Genomic DNA, 22939 nt, shown 5'->3' on the forward strand with positions numbered 1-22939 from the left:
ATTTGAAAAGCTGAGGTTTCAGTACAAGGTTAAAGGATGAGTAGAGGGATTGAACCTTGAGATTGTAAAAAAGATTAGCTGCGGTTGAAAGCAAGCAGGTAGTAGGACATTTGAAGTAGAAGTATGAGAAACATTCTCTGACAGTTTTTGATTATTGTTGATGGGTTTTATAGCTGGGTAATTTGAGCAGGAAGTTAATGTATTATAAAATGATAATCTGTTTCCATTACGTAGAGCAGTGTCCAGTAATACAAGTAGAATGAAATAAGTGTTGACTGTCAAGCTGATTAGACAGCACCAACTTTTTGAAGGTTCTGTTCAGTTTTGTATTTTACTAACCTAATGCAACAGGTTCAACTGATAAGATTACTGGAAAGGGGTTTTGGGATTGTTTATTTTCAATTCAGTTTTAAATTGGGTATGCAGTAGGATGGAAATGTTTTGAAAGGTATTTAAATGGCTTCAGTAGGACAGGGAAAGGACAGAGAGTGTATACAGAATGCCCTGTATACTGACTTTTTCACTGATGACTGATCAATCTCACTGGAAATGACAGGAACAGGTGGGATTTAATTATAAAATGACTGAGAAACACCAGTCTGTATTCAAAGTGTACCATTACTTTGAAATTCTATTAATTCATAAGGAAATTATAAAGAGTTGTAATCTAAATTCATTAGTTATTTGAATATTTTTTTTGATTTAACATGTTTTTGAATCACGTGTTCAAAGGGAAAATTACCAGTTGGTGATGTCAGATTGTGTCTTAATGCATGGTAGGAATAATTTGACCACAAACAGTGTGTGTAAACCTCAAAGCCCTCCCTAACTGGCTGGAGAAGGAGCGACAAGGGCATGCAATACGACAGTGACTTTTAGCACTTCTATCTGAGTCTACACAGTTTGGACTAAGTATGCATTGAGATACTGATCTTTCATTACCAGGCCACTCATGACAGGAAAACAGGGACAAAGGGGGGCTACTGAGAATACTTATTAGTTGTACTAAAAGGTTTTGTTTATAAATGTACATTTTAATAGGGATGATGTGTGCTAAATTGAGAAGTTTGAATTTGAGTTAAAGTAAGCACTAAGGACTGTTATTCTGAATTTGGGATGGATCATTTATAAAACATTTTAGTTATGATTTGGATATAGCAAGAGATAGTTTCTTTTGAACGGTGAGGGTTGGGGGTACTGTTTAAATTTATTAGGCCTAGGGAAGCTCTGGAAACCTTATCTCTAAGTATTCTTTGACAGGGAGGTTGTTAGAACTTACTGGATGATAGCTTGGGTTAACATAAAGGTTTTTGTTTTTTGTTTGTTTTTTGTTCCTTTAGTTTTATTATGTCATTAGAATTTTTATGGTAAATTGTATTGATAAATAGAGATGGCTGGATGATATATTATAATTAATTGTATATAAGGTTTACAGTCTGTGTTTTGCGATAACACCCAATGATGGAGATGGAGACGGCATGGAGACCAGCATGACATGGGCATAGAATTTAACGGATGAACGTTTTTTCCCCCCAGTTTCAGTTGCATTAAGAGTAGTGGGAAGTAATTAAACAAGTATTTATTTATTTTAATTTTTAATTTAAATTTTCGCTTTTCTTGTTAAGTCAATGTGTTTTAGGTTTTGTGGAACATGAGTGATCATTGTTCCAGAGGAGGGATTGATGTATATTGACTAATTAATTTGAGAATGTTTCAGTATGTTTATAACTGTAGAAGTGCATTAGGAGTAGTGACTAGTGTGTTATGGGTTAGATGGAATGATATATGTAGGTTGAATATTCTTCCAACTCATTAATCTCTTTCCCAATTTCTAACAGCTGGCAAACACTTGACAGATTACAGGCAGTAGTTATTCTCACGGCAGTCGCCGTAGGGACCGTAATTGCAGGAGGTTATAGGCATGGGCCATGTTAGAAGTAGTAGGGGTTACTTTAGTAGCCTTGTAGGGATATTAGTTTATAAGAACTTATGCCACATGGCTTGGTAACTGGGAGACTAATGGGAGTACAGGGGTGGCAGTTATTTAAATGTTATAAATTTGTGATCTTGCCATAAGAAGAGAATCTATGTTGTCAGGAAAGGACCCATGTGTTGCAGTGTGTATATCCTCAGGTGAAAGCAGAGATAACCAAGGGCATGGGCTGAATTCTGGAGATTGAGTGTACATTCAGATACACCAGGAGGGGGTGTTGGGACAGCGTTGGTCTGGTCCACACATAGTACTCCTTACAGCACCTGCAGCGGTAAAGATTGTCATGTCTCTTCTCAGTGCGTGCATAGTTCTCACGTGAAGTAAGGTCCAGCTGTATAATGGGTGAGCTTGAAGACACCATGACGGAGGAAGTGGAGGGTCTGGGAGCTACTTTAAACATCATAGTTGGGTTGAGTTATCTGTTTTATTGGTTAATGCATCATATGAAGAGGATATATGTTGGGGTAATTGTACTCTAAACAACATTTTGAAGGCATCAATGTGAAAGCATATACAGTGCTGCGTTACCTCAAGAGGATGTCATTTTAATTAGGGATACGCACATGCATATCAGGGGATGTGCCTATCAGTTTAAATGGAGGAGATGGGGAACGAAGTGAAAATGACATGACTTGGGAACACCTCTCGGAACTTGGGGCCGAAAGGGAAAGACTGGGCGAAAGCATAAGGAAGCTTCTTTAGGGCTTATATTTTTGTGGAGTCCAGCAGAAAAGTATCCTGAAGGCATAGAGTTAGGTGAAGAGAGAGTGGGAATTGTCGTTGTCTCAGACTGGTTTTCATGCATATATAATGATGTATAGCTCATCACATTGTAAATACTGTTATGTTTGTGTTTCTCGTGTCTTTGCAAGTCTATGCTATCACTCTCTTAGGAACCAGAAGGAGAGGAAGTCGCCAGCTTCAGCTGGAATGTAATTTTGTTGTGTGATGAGAGATGTAAATAAGATGGTGTAATCATAGAACAGAGGCCATAAGTCTCTGAGTTTGAAAACCTCACGGAAAGAAGGAAAAAACCTGAACCAGGATCACCATAACACGTCCGGTGATCCCAGGGGACCAGGACTACATCTGGGTGTTCTGGAGGAAGTTGAATGAGCCAAGGTGAGAGGGTCCCTACGAAGTGGTCCTAGCAACAGCAACAGTCGTCCAGGTGGAAGGAAGGACTACGTGGTACCATCTAAACCACTGCACCAGAGTCCCGGCAGGGAGAAGGGGGCGACCACCGAGCCATGAGGACACAGAGGATGCTGATACACCAGGCGGGTGTCCGGAGGAAACGGGAGCAGAGGAGGACGACGTGCCAGACAGAAGCCAGGAAGAAGCCGAAGGAGAGACGGATCAAGGAGCAACTTCCAACAGCCAACAGACACTCTCTCCTGAATATCCAGAGAGTCCAGGGATGGGGAGGAGTGACATGCCTGTTGCTCCTGATTACATACCTACTCTGGCAGATACCCCCTGACAGAGGCGCTGTCCAAGGGGATGGAGAAACAACGCAGGAGAATGGGAAGGAGACTTTCTTACCATCAACTTATCTGCCCGCACATGATCTTTCTAACAGACAGTGAAAACCAGGACAGATGAAGAACGGTAGAATGGCCTTGACAGCAACAGCGACATACCTAGAAGAAATTGTAAAATCACCTCCCACTAGCACTAGTACACCAACTAAGACAATGGCAAAAAACACAAGAAAATGGGTTGATGCAGAAAATCTGGACATCTCTTACCAACTGGGGTAGCCACAGTGAAGAAACTACCCCAGAATCAAACATTGACCCAAAATTGTGAAAATCAATAAAAAATGGCTGGTATAATTGGGCTCAGTGGGCCAGCCAAAAAGTATACACATAGTATAACAGAATATAACCATGTACTCAATGTAACAGTTGCTGATTGATAAATTATGTTAGACCTTCTGAATATCTGTTCGCCTAGACATGTATGTGACATAGGGTTTGTCCTTAATCCTCTAACAGGTTTTTCACTTATGTCAAAAATAGTTGTTAGAGAGGTGTCTGCGAGGGAGGGCAATATGTATACGTATCATATTGAGAATGACATTATAAGGGTTTAGGATGTTTAGTTTATTGTTTTTCTTGTTTTTCTTGTATTCAACTGAGATATCCTCGGGCAAGGCTAAGAAATGCACATGCTTTAACCTCCCTGGGCAAGGTGGGACACCATTCAAACAGTTTTAGAAACTTTAGAGTGTTTTCTATCCAAATCTACGAATTATATGCATATTCTCGTTTCTGGGCAAGAGTAGTAACCAGTTTAAATTGGGTACGTTTTTTATCCGGCCATGCAAATACTGCCCCCTAGCCCCAACAGGTTTTAACACTATATGTGAAAGGAGATGTTTGGTCTTGACTCACCAGTGTGAATGAGAAACTGGAGCTAAGGTTGTTAAAATGGATTAGAGGTAGATTGCCTCAATTGCGTTACAGAAGGTGCTCCAATTCTCATTTATACTAAAACAATTTGTTGTGTGGAACTGTGAAAGTTCCATAGGGGGGGATTATGTTAGAGAATTTCCAGTCATCTGGTGATTTTCAGTACCTATACTGTTTTCTTTGAAGTAGAATGTAGAATCGATATAAGGTTAGATATTATACAGTACATGTGTAAGCAGAATGAAGGCTGAGCCCATGTGAGTGTACAAAGCTGGATCAACTTCGAGTTAACCATTAGACATGTAAAAAACTGAATGTTAGCAGAATCCTTGTGGATGAGGCATGGTAGACCAACACAAGACGTGACTGGTCTGGGCCATATCTGATCTTGTGAAGGCTACTGGACATACACATGGGTTAATCATACATAGACAAGAACTTGTGAACTTGAGCACATTAACTTGTGAAGACCTTTGCACAGGATCATTAGCTAATCAGTTATAGGCACCATTAGACCTGCAGTAGGAGTGTGCATGTCTGTTTGTCACGCCACCAATAGAATCTATGTCCTAATGTCTGAGCCAATAAGAAAAGCAACAAGATTAGGGTGGCCAAGGCTAGAAGGTATCAATCATTTACATAAAAGTGGGGTGACGATGTTACGTAAGGGTAAGACTGTGTAAAAGCAGAGTACTAAGAATGGAGAGTCAGTTCTTCCATGGAATTGCTCGGGATTGTTACTTTTTGTACGAAAGTTTATTTGAATTCACAAGCTCCGGTATCTGAGAAATATTTGATTCAATATTTCCACGACACTTCCTGAGTGGTTTGACGGCTGCGTGGTCCCATGTGGTTTATGCTTGCGTACTATTGTTTGTACAGATGAACATGGTACCTTCAGGCGTTTGGAAATTGCTCCCAAGGATGAAACAGACTTGTGGAGGTCTTGGCTGATTTCTTTTGATTTTCCCATGATGTCAAGCAAAGAGCCACTGAGTTTGAAGGTAGGCCTTGAAATACATCCACAGGTACACCTCCAATTGACTCAAATGATGTCAATCAGCCTATCAGAAGCTTCTAAAGCCATGACATCATTTTCTGGAATTTTCCACGCTGTTTATAGTCACAGTCAACTTAGTGTATGTCAACTTCTGACCCACTGGAATCGTAATTTAGCCGATGCTCTTATCCAAAGCAACTTACAGGAACTTAGGGTTAAGGGCACATCAACACATTTTTCATCTAGTCAGTCCAGAGATTCGAATCAGCAGCCTTTCGGTTAATATCCTTACACTCTTAACAGCTAGGCTAACTGCCACGTTCTTCTTCTTCAAGGTCAGAAATAAAGACCTGCTATGGTCTCACTCCCACTTTCTTTTAACAGTTCCAAAAATCAGAACGGTTCATAGCAAAAACTGTTTTAGTCACTCAGGCTCCTTGGTCTTGGAACTCTCTCCAGACCATTTTGAAACTCCAGGATATTGTCTAAAATGTTGATTGACTCTCATGTTAATGAGGAATGTGATTGTCACCACCAATTTCATAAGGTGGCACACACAGTTGAACAGGGAAGTTTACATACACCTTAGCCAAATACATTTAAACTCAGTTTTTCACTATTCCTGACATTTAATCCTATTAAAAATTCCGTCTTAGGTCAGTTAGGATCACCACTTTATTTTAAGAATGTGAAATGTCAGAATAATAGTAGAGAGAATGATTTATTTCAGCTTTTCTTTCTTTCATCACATTCCCAGTGGATCAGAAGATTACATACACTCAATTAGTATTTTGTAGCATTGCCTTTCAATTGCTTAACTTGGGTCAAATGTTTCGGGTAGCCTTCCACAAGCTTCCCACAATAAGTTAGGTGAATTTTGGCTCATTCCTCCTGACAGAGCTGGTGTAACTGAGTCAGGTTTGTAGGCCTCCTTGCTCGCACACGCTTTTTAAGTTCTGCCCAAAGAATTTCTATAGGATTGAGGTCAGGTCTTTGTGATGGCCACAACTTTGGAAGTATGCTTGGAGTCATTGTCCATTTGGAAGACCCATTTGTGACCAAGCTTTAACTTCCTGACTGATGTCGCTTCAATATATCCACATCATTTTCCTACCTCATGATGCCATCTATTTTGTGAAGTGCACCAGTGCCTCCTCGCAGCAAAGCACCCTAACATGATACTGCCACCCCCGTGCTTCACGGTTGGGATGCTGTTCTTCGGCTTGCAAGCCTCCCCCTTTTACCTCCAAACATAGCGATTGTCATTATGGCCAAACAGTTCTATTTTTGTTTCATCAGACCAGAGGACATTTCTCCAAAAAGTACGATCTTTGTCCCGATGTGTAGTTGCAAAGCGTAGTCTGGCTTTTTTTATGGAGGTTTTGGAGCAGTGGCATCTTCTTTGCTGAGCGGCCTTTCAGGATATGTCGATATAGGACTCGTTTTACTGTGGATATAGATACTTTTGTACCTGTTTCCTCCAGCATCTTCACAAGGTCCTTTGCTGTTGTTCTGGGATTGATTTGCACTTTTCGTGTTTATACTTGCATATTATTGTTTGTACAGATGAATGTGGTACCTTCAGGCATTTGGAAATTTCTCCCAAGGATGAAGCAGACTTGTGGAGGTCTACAATTTTCTTTCTGAGGTCTTGGCTGGTTTCTTTTGATTTTCCCATGATGTCAAGCAAAGAGGCACTGAGTTTCAAGGTAGGCCCTCAAGTACATCCACAGGTACACCTCAAATTGACTCAAATTATGTCAATTAGCCTATCAGAGGCTTCTAAAGCCATGACATAATTTTCGGGAATTTTCCAAGTTGTTTAAAGGCACAGTCAACTTAGTGTATGTAAACTTCTGACCCATTGGAATTGTGATACAGTGAATTATAAGTGAAATAATCTGTCTGTAAACAATTGTTGGAAAAATTTGTGTCATGCACAAAGTAGATGTCCTAACCGACTTGCCAAAACTATAGTTTAACTTCTTCGAGTGGTTGAAAAAACTAGTTTTAATGACTCCGACTTAAGTGTATGTAAACTTCCGACTTCAACTGTATGATTGATTTTCTCTATGATGTCTCTGTATGTAATTGTAATGTGTGTGTGTCTATGTCTATAATTTGCTTAAGGTGTGTTTATGTCTGTAAATTGTTGTCTGAGATTTGTCTGAAACTTTGTTCCCCCCTGCTGCTAACTTGGTTGGACCAGGTCTCTTCTGAAAAATTTATTTTATCTCAATGAGAGTACCTGGATAAATAAAGGTTAAATTAAAGATGAATAATTATAAATAAATACAAATACTGAACCCATAAAATACCTTTCCTAGTTAATGTGCAGCCTAAAGATGGTGTGACCCTACTCTGCTCTCTGCTGGTGAGAAATCAGAATTGCATTTTGGTGAATGTGACATCTCATGGGCCTCATTTATAAACGTTGAGTAGGCACAAAATATATTTTTTAAACAAACTTGATGGGAGAATGTGCGGTCCTCCATGGACACTTTGACCCATACGTACGCACATAACTTGGAGAAATGAGAAACTGTGACTCCGATGGCAGAAGGAGGAAACTCGAGAAACGCTTTGAAAATGACACCATTGTGTAGAATAAATTGAAATATTACCTCTCACGTATTATATATGAAGAATTACCTTGAGTGCACACACAAAAAAAAACATGATTTAGGATAATAAATACAAATGAAGAGATCTGTTTTTGCAAAAGAACCCCTTAAATATGTTGTACAGTTTAATCGGGAATCATATTTAATTGGATCTGTAATTATTAAACAATACCTGCATGTTATGAAATGTATTCTCATAAATAATAAGGTGAACATTGAGAGAAATTACGTTTAAACTGATGCTGTTTTCGATGCCTCAGTCGGGCAGATACGAGTGCACAGTTTCATATATTGTATTCACATGTTCGTTGCACAGAACTGTCAATGTGATAATGGCCCTGTCATTGTCAGTTACAATCAGGGTAATTACCACACCTGAAGGTGTTATGCAATTGGGAAGCTTTGACAATAAAATGGGTGGGTATAAATAGGCATGCAATTACAATGCATAATGACGCACAATGGCTGCTTTGGCAGTGTTGGAAGATTTGGCGAATTGAAGAATTTGGAGAGAGCGAATTTTCAGAGACCAGCAATATTTACTTTCCAATGATGATGAGTGGCTTATTAGCCGGTTCCGATTACCAAGAGCTGTTCTCTTGGATCTCTGTGCTGTAGTGGGCCCAGCTTTACAGAGAAGCACCCGCAGAAACCAAGCCGTGCCTGTCCCACTTCAAGTCCTTGGCAACCTCGTTAATAGCGTCGATGGTGTCTCTTTGCATTTGCAGGATTACATCTGTGAGGACACGATTGCTGGAGGGTTGTGATGCACGAGGTGCAGTGGAGACGCTGGGGCTGGGAGCACTCAGGTCCTGCTCAGCTGCAGCACCACTGACCTGGCTGGAACACGCAGCGACTAAAAACAATAGAAAATGTCACTATTGTTTGTGTAAATAAATGTTTAAACACAACTTCAAGGCATTTGGTTTACTCTTTTCAAACGACTAAATACTAATTACATACCTGGATCATCCGGTGCGTGTGCGTGTGCGTGTCCCCCTCCACCTCCGTCACTACTCCACTCAGGAGGGATTCCCCTATTTATGAGATGAGGTCCGACATAAAAGTGGCTATGCATAGCTATGCGCCTTTTAGCCTCCACTTTTATGTCAGACCACGTCTTTTTTATTTCTGAGAGGGTTTGACCTTCTGAGCCAGCAGCATTCACAGCGTCCGCCACATGCTGCCACTCTAACACCTTTTTGGCATTTGTAATACCCACACACCAAACAATATATTTTTTCTTGCTTCAACCTCCCCTACAAGAACTTCCATTTCACACTGGGTGAAATGTCTTTTTTTGGCCTTTGTGTCGGGATTTGCGGTCATTGTCGTCAGGCAGTCAGTATGGAAGAATATTAATTAGGGGCGTTTCACTGACTATTTATGTCACGGTAGTCGTAAGGAGAGGACCAAAATGCAGCGGGAATATGTACACTCATCTTCTTTATTACGGACAAAGAAGGAAAAACCCAAAACAAACACGTATACAAAACACAACGATGAATAACAGGCCAGTAAGGCACAAAGCTATACACAGCATAATCTCCCACAAACTCACAGGTGAAAACAGGCAACCTAAGTATGACTCTCAATCAGCAACAACGATGTACAGCTGTTCCTGATTGAGAATCATACCAGGCCAACACAGAAATACAAAACTAGAACAGCCCCTTAGAAATACAAACACAAGAACATACCCAACACCCCGGAACACATAAATCAAATACCCCTCTACAATACACACACACCCCGAACCACCTAAATCAACTACCCCCTCTACATCGACACTACACCACTAAACCCCAGAAACCCTCTACACAAAATATCCCTCTATCTAAACACATACACAAAACCATGAAAACAAATACCCTCTGCCACGTCCTGACCAAACTACAATAACAAATAGACCCCTTTACTGGTCAGGACGTGACAATTTATAGGCAACTATGGGCGTTAAAAGGGTGGGACAAGACGCTCGCTCACGTGTGTCAAATTTCGAGTTGATTGTGATAAAGGGAAACTGGTGTGAGATGTGCGTGCGCACTGTGTTATAAATCTGAATATTTTTTGTGCATAAGCACTTTCTGTGTTTCGTCCGTACGCCACCTTTTAATGTGAATTTTCCGCACAGTTTTATAAATGAGGTCCCTGCTCTCTTCCTACGCGAACACCCCCACTCCTGTCGACAAACATTAGAAACCTGCATGGCAAATCTTACAGAGGAAACACAGACACTCTCTTTGACCAGTAATAGGATCGCACCTTCAGCCACTTTCATAACACATGTGTGTGCAGAATGGGGAATGAGAGGAAGAGAGGAAAGATTTAGAGAGGTAAAAGAAAGAACAGGACTGACCAGTGACGATTTTAGCATGTAAATCTTGGTGGGGGGAAGAAAAAAAAAGTGGGATGCATGCCAGAAAAGCCACTACACAACACATCACTAAACAATACATTTATTGCACTATAACATTAAACTGTTTAAATCTGTCCCAACATATTTTTTATTTTACCAGGCAAGTCAGAACTTCTTAGGGCTTAGGCCCCTATTTTCTCAATTTCCGCCTGAATGATGTGCCCAAAGTAAACTGCCTGTTGCTCAGGCCCTGAAGCCAGGATATGCATATAATTGGTACCATTTGAAAGAAAACACTTTGAAGTTTGTAGAAATGTTGAAATAATGTCGGAGAATATAACACAATAGATATGGTAGGAGAAAATCCAAAGATTTTTGTTGTTGTTGAGAGAGACCATCGTCTTAGAAAGGCAAGTAGCTCCCTGGATTCCTATTGCTTCCACAGGGTGTCAGCAGTCTATGTTCAAGGTTTCAGACTTGTAACTTCAAAAGCGAATAAGAAATATCAGTTTTAGTATAGGGACACATGTCTTGGAAATTCATGTTTGCGCTCACCATGAAGACAGGTGAGACAAGACCTGTTAAAATCGGTTTCCTATTGAACATACTTCTTTCCGGAAGAAATATTATAGTTTGATTACATTTTAGTGTATCTGAGGAGTAAATAGAAACTTATTTTGACTTGTTGAAACAAAGTTTAGGGGTAGATTTTTGGATTCCTTTCTCTGCATGTTGAACGAGTGGATTATTCAAATCAATGGCACCAACTAAACAGACTTTTTTGGATATAAAGAAGGATTTTATCTAACAAAACGACACTACATGTTTTTAGCTGGGACCCTTTGGATGACAAATCAGAGTAAGATTTTCAATAAGTAAGTGAATATTTAATCGCTATATGTGAATTTATGAAAGCTGTGCCGGTGGAAAAATACTTTGATGTGGGATGCTGTCCTCAAACAATCGCATGGCATGTTTTCGCTGTAATAGCTACTGTAAATCAGACAGTGTAGTTAGATTAACAGGAATTTAAGCTTTCAACCGATATAAGACACTTATATGTACCTAAATGTTTAATATCCATCATTTTTATGATTATTTATTTGAATTGCGCGCCCTCCAGTTTCAAAGGAAGTTGTCCCGCTAGCAGGACATCTAGGCCTAAAAGGTTAAGAACAAATTCTTATTTACAATGACAGCCTAGAAACAGTGGGTTAAGCTGCCTTGTTCAGGGGCAGCTCAGGGATTTGATCTAGCAACCTTTTGGTTAGTGGCCCAATGCTCTAACCGCTAGGCTAGCCTGGCAGTTACATTACTCAGCTCATACACACAGGACACATCCCAATACAATCTGATAACTTCCATTTTCTCCTTTATGTTTATTTATTTATCTTTATTTCAAATACATGGTTTGTTAACTGTAATGTTATGGACAGATATCAGGCACTCTCAATTATCTGTGGTCATGGGGAAAAAGGAAAGTGAGCCATTCCTTGAAAAGAGGACATGAACAAAGAAGGGAATATAAGACTATTATGACATGGTCATAGCCAGGTTTAATCTTTGTTTCTTGTGACTTCACCATCAAAGTATACAATGTAATATAGGCAGTGTTTACTTGTTCTCTATGTGTTTACATTTACAGTGCATTCGGAAAGTATTCAGACCCTTTGACTTTTTTCACATTTTGTTACGTTACAGCCTCATTCTAAAATGGATTCAATAGTTTTTTACACCTTATCAATCTACACACAATAGCCCATAATGACAAAGCAAAAACAGGTTTTAAGACATTTTTGCAAATGTATTAAAAATACAAATCGGAAATATCACATTTACATAAGTATCTAGACCCTTTACTCAGTACTTTGTTGACGCACCTTTGGCAGCGATTACAGCCTCGAGTCTTCTTGGGTATGACGCAACAAGCTTGGCAAGCCTGTATTTGGGGAGTTTCTCCTATTCCTCTCTGCAGATCCTCTCAAGCTCTGTCAGGTTGGATGGGAGCGTTGCTGCACAGCTATTTTCAGGTCTCTCCAGAGATGTTAGATTGGGTTCAAGTTCGGGCTCTGGCTGGGCCACACAAGGACATTCAGTGACTTATCCCGAAGCCACTCCTGCCTTGTCTTGGCTGTGTGCTTAGGGTCGTTGTCCTGTTGGAAGACAAACCTTAATCCCCAGTCTAAGGTCCTGAGCACTCTGGAGCAGGTTTTCATCAAAGATCTCACTGTACTTTGCTCCATTCATCTTTTCCTCAATCCTCACTAGTCTCCCAGTCCCTGCCTCTGAAAAACATCCTTACAGCATGACGCTGCCACCACCATGCTTCACCGTAGAGATGGTGCCAGGTTTCCTCCAAACGTGACGCTTGGCATTCAGGCCAAAGATCTTGGTTTCATCAGACCAGAAAATCTTGTTTCTCATGGTCTGTGAGTCTTTAGGTGCCTTTTGACAAACTCAAAGCGAGCTGTCATGTGCTTTTTACTGAGGAGTGGCTTCTGTCTGGCCATTCTACCATAAAGGTCTGATTGGTGGAGTGCTGCAGAGATGCTTGTCCTTCTGGAAGGTTCTCCCATCTCCACAGAGGAACTCTGAACCATCGGGTTCTTGGTCACCTCCCTGACCAAGGCCTTTCACTCCCGATTGGCCGGGCGGCCAGCTCTAGGAAGACTGTTGATAGTTCCAAACTTCTTCCATTTAAGAATAATGGAGGCTCCTCTGCACTTGGGGACCTTCAATACTGCAGACATTTTTTGGTACCCTTCCCCAGATCTGTGCCTCGACCAATCCTGTCTCGGAGCTCTACGGACAATTCCTTCTACCTCATCGCTTGGTTTTTGCTCTGACATGCGCTGTGAACTGTGGGACTTTATATAGACATGTCCCACAGTTGACAGATCATGTCCAATAAATTGAATTTACCACAGGTGGACTCCAATCAAGTTGTAGAAACATCTCAAGGATGATCAATGGAAACAGGATGCACCTGAGCTCACTTTTGAGTCTCATAGCAAAGGGTCTGAATACTTATGTAAATGAGGTATTTCTGTATTTTTATTTTGAATAAATGAGCAAAAATGTCTAAAAACCTGTTTTCATTTTGTCATTATGGGGTATTGTGTGTAGATTACAAAAAATATATATAAACAGTATATATTTAATCCATAAGGCTGTAACGTAACAAAATGTGGAAAAAGTCAAGGCTGAAGGTACTAGGCTGACTGTTTTCAATGTGCATGATGTATACAGTATCTGGGCCCGGTTTCATAAAACATCTTAAGTTAAATATATTCACGTCACCAAATAGTTTATTAAAACACACTGTTTTGCAATGAATGTCTACAGTAGCCTCAACAGCACTCTGTTAGGTAGCATCATGGTGTAGCCTGAGAACAGATAGCTTCCGCCCTTCTCTGGCTACGTTGACTTCAATATAAAACCTAGGAGGCTCATGGTTCTCACTTTCTTTCATAGACTATCATATACCTATCAACCTATCAGAGCTCTTGCAGAATGAACTGACATGTTGTCCATCCATTGAATGGATCAGCGAATGAATTTTGTACTGAAACAAAAAGCAACAGCTAGCTAGCAATGTAGTGCATAAATTGTGGTAAGTAGTTGACTCAAAGCGAGAGAAAGACAATAGTTGAACAGTTTTGAACAAATTCATTTCTTCCAAAATGAAGAAGCAAGAGAGAGAGAAATGTAGTCATTTTTCTTTTCACTTTCAGTTTCACTTACTTAGCTAGAAAATGCAGCTAGATAGTTTAGTCTACTCAAACACCCTGCTCAAAGAGAGGGATGCTGTGTTAGCTAGCTGGCTATGACTATCCAACACAACACTGGAACTTTTCCAAGTCAAGGTAAGCTTTTGGTTTTACAAACGTATTGCCACCGAGGACCGCCAGTGTAAGTGCTAAACTGGTTAGTTGACTGTACACTGTAACGTTTCTGCATGATTGTAGCGGGTTTACTAACTTGTTAGTTCTATTAGCTATGTTGACTGATGTTACTTTAGCTAATATGGTGACACTGATGTAGGCTGTCTGTAGCGCTTATGATATTGTTTGGCTTGGAAAGGTTTTTTCGCCTGGTCACGTACATCAGATGTGTTGTGCATTGAAGTCCACAAGCGAAGGGAAAAGGTGAGAGGAGGAGATCGCATAGATGTGAGAAGGAATACAACGTGGCTGCTATGAAACTGTTATGTGCGATCACAGGTGTATTCATTCCGCTGATTCTGTTGAAAAAAAAACCGTTTCTTAAACAGAAACAAACGGAATGAAACGTGGATAAACACCTGAATTTGTCCAAAAGAAACTAATGGACTAATGATTACACCCTAGATCAGCTAGCTGCAGGCAAGAGTGAGCAAGGCGGTATTGAATGTGTCCCTTTCTGTCAACTCAAAATGTTCTCTTGACCTGTGTGCACCTACGTTTTAAACTTTCATTCATAGTTTAGGTTGTAGCAACCTCATGATGGGTATAGGGAAAATGTGAGTATCATGTAGTAGCCTAAACGTATCACTGTTACATTGAACTGGGTGAATGGGATATGAATGACAGTCATAAAAAAAAATCATCCTCCCTCATCTTAAATGGCACCGACTGCCACTGTGCACAATCCATGGCTACAAAGCTAGCTGGCTAGTTAGATATAGCTACTCTGTAAGCTAGCTTGACGTACTGGAAAGTAATATAAACAAGTGGAGAAAAAAGTAACTACAAGAAATGTGGTTTATTATCTTCTGAAGCAATTTGGTTATCCTGTCTTGATTGTAGAAGTTCTATTTTGCTACCTCACAAAATGAAAGCGATCTTTTTGATGAGACGTTTAGTCAGTGAATCAGACCAACTCCATGGTAACCAGGTACTCTTTCTGCCATACAGTGCCTTGCAAAAGTATTAATCCCACTTGGTGTTTTTTCCTATTTTGTTGCATTACAACCTGTAATTTAAATAGATTTTTATTTGGATTTCATGTAATGAACATACACAAAATAGTCCAAATTAGTGTTCTGAAATGCTCCAGAGTCTGCAACACCACTAAGCAAGGGGCACCATCAAGCAAGCGGCACCATGAAGACCAAGGAGCTCTCCAAACAGGTCAGGGACAAAGTTGTGGAGAAGTACAGATCAGGGTTTGGTTATAAAATAATATCAGAAACATCCCACAGAGCACCATTAAATTAATAGTTATGCACACTCAAGGTTTCTGTTTTTGTTGTCTTATTTCTTGTTTGTTTCACAATACAAAATATTTTGCATTTTCAAAGTGGTAGGCATGTTGTGTAAATCAAATGATACAAACCCTCAAAAAATGTAGTTTAATTCCAGGTTGTAAGACAACAAAATAGGAAAAATTCCAAGGGGGTGAATACTTTCGTAAGCCACTGTACACGCCTTCAAATCCCTTAAGTATGCCCTTACCTAAGGAAATAATTGAGGGGCTCTATGCAATAGCCTTAAACAATTCCCTTAGGTAAGGAAAAAGTAATCCTTTAGGTAAACCCTTAAAGGAAACACTTAAGATGTTTTATGCCCAGATCCCTTCTCATTTTTGTAAGGTGATGTCAAAGGAAAATGTGGACAATAAAGTTACATTCTATTCTCCCTCCTCCTAGGTTTGCCAAACTGTTGCTGTGTCTCCTCACCCTGCTCTCCATAGGCCTTAAGTGTCTGGGGCACCTGTTCTTCTTCAAGCTGATAGGAGACACTCCCATGGACACCTTCCTCATGGAGATGGTCGAAGTACCGTATCAAATCACATGACACAAATCCCTGTTCTATCTGTATTAGCCTAGGCATGCGACAGTGGGCACTAGAGCTGCACTATTATTCAACTAATGGCACCGGAGGAGATGGCTGCCGTTTTACAATCCCCTAACCAATTGTGCTATTGTGTGTGTTTTTTTGCATTATTTGTAACTTATTTCGTACATAATGTTTCTGCCACTGTGTCTTATGACCGAAAATAGTTTCTAGATATCAGGACAGCGATTATTCACTCCGTACTGGAGGAATACTTTTTCTTTAACGAGTCGGACTAGAAGGATTTATTTTAGATGCACGACAAGGCCCTCATCCCCATAATTAGCAGGAGAGAGAGACGGAGATATCGGGGATGAAGGTCCGGTTGCCTTGTAAGGATCCGGAGGCGAGCGGGTAATCTCCCTTTACCATCGGTCCTATTAGCCAACGTACTGTCACGTCCTGACCATAGTAGGCTGTTATTTTCTATGGTAGAGTAGGTCAGGGCGTGACAGGGGGTTTTTCTAGTTGAGTTTTTCTATGTTATGGTCTAGTTTTGTATTTCTATGTTGGGTTGTTCTAGTTTTGTATTTCTATGTTGGGCTGTGTTTGGGATGATCTCCAATTAGAGGCAGTTGGTCATCGTTGACTCTAATTGGAGGTCATATTTAAGTTGGTGTTTGTCCCACCTGGGTTTGTGGGAGATTAATTTTGAGTAGTGTATGTCTCACCTCTGCGTCACGGTTTGTTGTTTTTGTCATTGAGTTTATTTATGTATTGCATAGTTTCACAGTATAAATCAAATCAAATCAAATCAAATTTATTTTTATATAGAACTTCGTACATCAGCTGATATTCTCAGTGCTGTACAGAAACCCAGCCTAAAACCCCAAACAGCAAGCAAAGCATGTGAAAGAAGCACGGTGGCTAGGAAAAAATCCCTAGGAAAAACTCCCTAGAAAGGCCAAAAACCTAGGAAGAAACCTAGAGAGGAACCAGGCTATGAGGGGTGGCCAGTCCTCTTCTGGCTGTGCAGGGTGGATATTATAACAGAACATGGTCAAAATGTTAAAATGTTCATAAATGACCAGCATGGTCAAATAATAATAATCATAGTAGTTGTCGAGGGTGCAACAAGCACGTCCGGTGAACAGGTCAGGGTTCCATAGCCGCAGGCAGAACAGTTGAAACTGGAGCAGCAGCACGGCCAGGTGGACTGGGGACAGCAAGGAGTCATCATACCAGGTAGTCCTGAGGCATGGTCCTAGGGCTCAGGTCCTCCGAGAGAAAGACAGAAAGAGAGAAAGAGAGAATTAGAGAGAGCATATTTAAATACACACAGGACACCGGATAAGACAAGAGAAATACTCCAGATGTAACAGACTGACCCTAGCCCCCCGACACATAAACTACTGCAGCATAAATACTGGAGGCTGAGACAGGAGGGATCAGAAGACACTGTGGCCCCATCCGATGATACCCCCGGACAGGGCCAAACAGGCAGGATATAACCCCACCCACTTTGCCAAAGCACAGCCCCCACACCACTAGAGGGATGTCTCCAACCACCAACTTACCGTCCTAAGACAAGGCCGAGTATAGCCCACAACGATCTCCGCCATGGCACAACCCAAGGGGGGGGCGACAACCCAGACAGGAAGACCACGTCAGTGACTCAACCCACTCAAGTGACGCACCCCTCCCATGGACGGCATGGAAGAACACCAGTAGGCCAGTGACTCAGCCCCTGTAAAAGGGTTAGAGGCAGAGAATCCCAGTGGAAAGAGGGGAACCGGCAAGGCAGAGACAGCAAGGGCGGTTCGTTGCTCCAGCCTTTCCGTTCACCTTCACACTCCTGGGCCAGACTATACTTAATCATAGGACCTACTGAAGAGATAAGTCTTCAGTAAAGACTTAAAGGTTGAGACTGAGTCTGCGTCTCTCACATTGGTAGGCAGACCATTCCATAAAAATGGAGCTCTATAGGAGAAAGTCCTACCTCCAGCCGTTTGCTTAGAAATTCTAGGGACAATTAGGAGGCCTGCGTCTTGTGACCGTAGCGTACGTGTAGGTATGTACGGCAGGACCAAATCGGAAAGATAGGTAGGAGCAAGCCCATGTAATGCTTTGTAGGTTAGCAGTAAAACCTTGAAATCAGCCCTTGCCTTAACAGGAAGCCAGTGTAGGGAGGCTAGCACTGGAGTAATATGATCAAATTTTTTGGTTCTAGTCAGGATTCTAGCAGCCGTATTTAGCACTAACTGAAGTTTATTTAGTGCTTTATCCGGGTAGCCGGAAAGTAGAGCATTGCAGTAGTCCAGCCTAGAAGTAACAAAAGCATGGATTAATTTTTCTGCGTCATTTTTGGACAGAAAATTTCGGATTTTTGCAATGTTACGTAGATGGAAAAAAGCTGTCCTTGAAACAGTCTTGATATGTTCTTCAAAAGAGAGATCAGGGTCCAGAGTAACGCCGAGGTCCTTCACAGTTTTATTTGAGACGACTGTACAACCATCCAGATTAATTGTCAGATTCAACAGAAGATCTCTTTGTTTCTTGGGACCTAGAACAAGCATCTCTGTTTTGTCCGAGTTTAAAAGTAGAAAGTTTGCAGCCATCCACTTCTTTATGTCTGAAACACAGGCTTCTAGCGAGGGCAATTTTGGGGCTTCACCATGTTTCATTGAAATGTACAGCTGTGTGTCGTCCGGATAGCAGTGAAATTTAACATTATGTTTTCGAATGACATCCCCAAGAGGTAAAATATATAGTGAAAACAATAGTGGTCCTAAAACGGAACCTTGAGGAACACCGAAATTTACAATTGATTTGTCAGAGGACAAACCATTCACAGAGACAAACTGATATCTTTCCGACAGATAAGATCTAAACCAGGCCAGAACTTGTCCATGTAGACCAATTTGGGTTTCCAATCTCTCCAAAAGAATGTGGTGATCGATGGTATCAAAAGCGGCACTAAGATCTAGGAGCACGAGGACAGATGCAGAGCCTCGGTCTGACGTCATTAAAAGGTAATTTACCACCTTCACAAGTGCAGTCTCAGTGCTATGATGGGGTCTAAAACCAGACTGAAGCGTTTCGTATACATTGATTGTCTTCAGGAAGGCAGTGAGTTGCTGTGCAACAGCTTTTTCTAAAATTTTTGAGAGGAATGGAAGATTCGATATAGGCCGATAGTTTTTTATAATTTCTGGATCAAGATTCGGCTTTTTCAAGAGAGGCTTTATTACTGCCACTTTTAGTGAGCTTGGTACACATCCGGTGGATAGAGAGCCGTTTATTATGTTCAACATAGGAGGGCCAAGCACAGGAAGCAGCTCTTTCAATAGTTTAGTTGGAATAGGGTCCAGTATGCAGCTTGAGGGTTTGGAGGCCATGATTATTTTCATCATTGCGTCAAGAGATATAGTACTAAAACACTTTAGTATCTCCCTTGATCCTAGGTCCTGGCAGAGTTGTGCAGACTCAGGACAATGGAGCTTTGGAGGAATACCCAGATTTAAAGAGGAGTCTGTAATTTGCTTTCTAATGATCATGATCTTTTCCTCAAAGAAGTTCATAAATTTATTACTGCTGAAGTGAAAGCCATCCTCCATTTGCGAAGGCTGCTTTTTAGTTAGCTTTGCGACAGTATCAAAAAGAAATTTCGGATTGTTCTTATTTTCCTCAATTAAGTTGGAAAAATAGGATGATCGAGCAGCAGTAAGGGCTCTTCGATACTGCACGGTACTGTCTTTCCAAGCTAGTCGGAAGACTTCCAGTTTGGTGTGGCGCCATTTCCGTTCCAATTTTCTGGAAGCTTGCTTCAGAGCTTGTGTATTTTCTGTATACCAGGGAGCTAGTTTCTTATGACAGATGTTTTTAGTTTTTAGGGGTGCAACTGCATCTAGGGTATTGCGCAAGGTTAAATTGAGTTCCTCGGTTAGGTGGTTAACTGATTTTTGTCCTCTGACGTCCTTGGGTAGGCAGAGGCAGTCTGGAAGGGCATCAAGGAATCTTTGGGTTGTCTGAGAATTTATAGCAGGACTTTTAATGCTCCTTGGTTGGGGTCTGAGCAGATTATTTGTTGCAATTGCAAACGTAATAAAATGGTGGTCCGATAGTCCAGGATTATGAGGAAAAACATTTAGATCCACAACATTTATTCCATGGGACAAAACTAGGTCCAGAGTATGACTGTGGCAGTGAGTAGGTCCAGAGACATGTTGGAGAAAACCCACTGAGTCGATGATGGCTCCGAAAGCCTTTTGGAGTGGGTCTGTGGACTTTTCCATGTGAATGTTAAAGTCACCAAAAATTAGAATATTATCTGCTATGACTACAAGATCCGATAGGAATTCAGGGAACTCAGTGAGGAACACTTCATATGGCCCAGGAGGCCTATAAACAGTAGCTATAAAAAGTGAGTGAGTAGGCTGCATAGATTTCATGACTAGAAGCTCAAAAGACAAAAACGTCATTGTTGTTTTTTTTTTTGTAAATTGAAATTTGCTATCGTAAATGTTAGCAACACCTCCGCCTTTGCCGGATGCACGGGGGCTATGGTCACTAATGTAACCAGGGGGTGAGGCCTCATTTAACACAGTAAATTCATCAGGCTTAAGCCATGTTTCAGTCAGGCCAATCACATCAAGATTATTATCAGTGATTAGTTCATTGACTATAACTGCCTTGGAAGTGAGGGATCTAACATTAAGTAACCCAATTTTGAGATGTGAGTTATCACAATCTCTTTCAATAATGGCAGGAATGGAGGAGGTCTTTATACTAGTGAGATTGCTAAAGCGAACACCGCCATTTTTAATTTTGCCCAACCTAGATCGAGGCACAGACACGGTCTCAATGGGGAAAGCTGAGCTGACTACGCTGACTGTGCTAGTGGCAGACTCCACTAAGCTGGCAGGCTGGCTAACAGCCTGCTGCCTGGCCTGCACCCTATTTCATTGTGGAGCTAGAGGAGTTAGAGCCCTGTCTATGTTCGTAGATAAGATGAGAGCACCCCTCCAGCTAGGATGGAGTCCGTCACTCCTCAACAGGCCGGGCTTGGTCCTGTTTGTGGGTGAGTCCCAGAAAGAGGGCCAATTATCTACAAATTCTATCTTTTGGGAGGGGCAGAAAACAGTTTTCAACCAGCGATTGAGTTGTGAGACTCTGCTGTAGAGCTCATCACTCCCCCTAACTGGGAGGGGGCCAGAGACAATTAATCGATGCCGACACATCTTTCTAGCTGATTTACACGCTGAAGCTATGTTGCGCTTGGTGACCTCTGACTGTTTCATCCTAACATCGTTGGTGCCGACGTGGATAACAATATATAAAATGTGGAACGACACACACGCTGCACTTTGGTCCGCTCATTCCTACGACAACCGTGACACGTACAAATGGCCTAGTCAAAGCTCAGACTTCAATCGAATTGAGAACCTGAGGTACAACTTAAAGATTGCTGAACCCATCCAACTTGAAGGAACTGGAGCAGTTTAGTTATACACGCTCAAGTTTTCAGTTTTTTTGTCTTATTTCTTGTTTGTTTCACAATAAAAAATATTTTGCATCTTCAAAGTGGTTGGCATGTTGTGTAAATCAAATGATATAAACCCCCCAGAAATCTATTTTAATTCCAGGTTGTAAGGCAACAAAGTAGGAAAAATGCCAAGGGGGGTGAATACTTTCGCAAGAAAGTAAGAGGCAAAATACTAAACATGCATGCCACCATGTTTTAATAAATATTTTCATATGGAATTATTAGGCCTAAAATGATAATATTGAACACCTTTATAGGCTGATAAGTTCAATATCAAATATAATTTTTGATTTTAAATTACATTTAATTTATTTACATTTTGGAGATGCCTTACTCAAGAAAACAAAAAAGAGACTATGTTTGTATGAGGCTTTGTTAACTCAATGATTTTTTTTTTTACATTGTTTACGTGTCTTATATATAAAAAATGACCAAGAAATGTAGAGGATTATCATATTCACTTTTTTAAATTGCCATTATGGTTTGGCATTTGTTTCCATAATATTACATTTTCACATATTCCTTTAGCAAACCCTTTTTGCCTTGACCATGATATTAAATAGTGTATGTGGCCTCTTATTTATATGGTGTTTTCAGTTTTTTACAGGTCAGTAGGAATGTGTTTAGAGGCTAGAGATAGGGCTAGGGGGACAGGGACAGGACAGGGGATGTCACCACTAAAGACACTCTTATCTATCCCACTGGGCACAGACATCATTTCAATATCTAGTTTTGGTTAAAAAAAAATGGATGAAAGAAATGCGAAATTCCCTTACATTGATGGATTTTTGCAAATCCAATCAGTTTTCCACATTGATTCAAAGTCATCACATTTGTTGTTGTTGTTGTTGAAATGAGGTGGAAACAACATTGATTAAACCTGTTTTTGCCCAGTTCTCCTAGGAGGAAGTAGCCCAGTGAGGGGTGAGGAGGGTGAGGGGGTGTTGGGAGGACAGGGGGTAGGCTACCCACAGTATCACCCCCTAAATTCCATCACATTGAATCAGTGCACCTCTCCTCTGAATTCTATTTAAAGCTACTATTTTAAAGCCAAAAGTTAAAGCTATAACATGAAATTGAATAAATGTGTTAATTATTTATTCTTAAGGGTTAGTTTCAATGTCTTTTGTTACTCATATGGTAAGACAACATTTCTGTTCTTGCGCATTGTGACTAAAGCATAGGCGGCATGCCAGTCACATATTTTTTGGGTATGGATTACAATCAATCCATGTGCTTCACAGG

General features: G+C 40.8%; 1 long non-coding RNA gene across 1 annotated transcript; it reads left to right on the forward strand.

Annotated features, from left to right (window-relative positions):
* Positions 1-5010: 5010 nt before the first annotated feature.
* LOC123729850 (uncharacterized) lies at positions 5011-8945 on the forward strand. Its single transcript, XR_006761520.2, has 2 exons — positions 5011-5414; positions 8763-8945. It is a non-coding gene; the product is annotated as an uncharacterized LOC123729850 (long non-coding RNA).
* Positions 8946-22939: the final 13994 nt, after the last annotated feature.

This window comes from Salmo salar, chromosome 23, assembly GCF_965601325.2.
Source record: "Salmo salar chromosome 23, fSalSal1, whole genome shotgun sequence".
Lineage (NCBI taxonomy): Eukaryota > Metazoa > Chordata > Actinopteri > Salmoniformes > Salmonidae > Salmo > Salmo salar.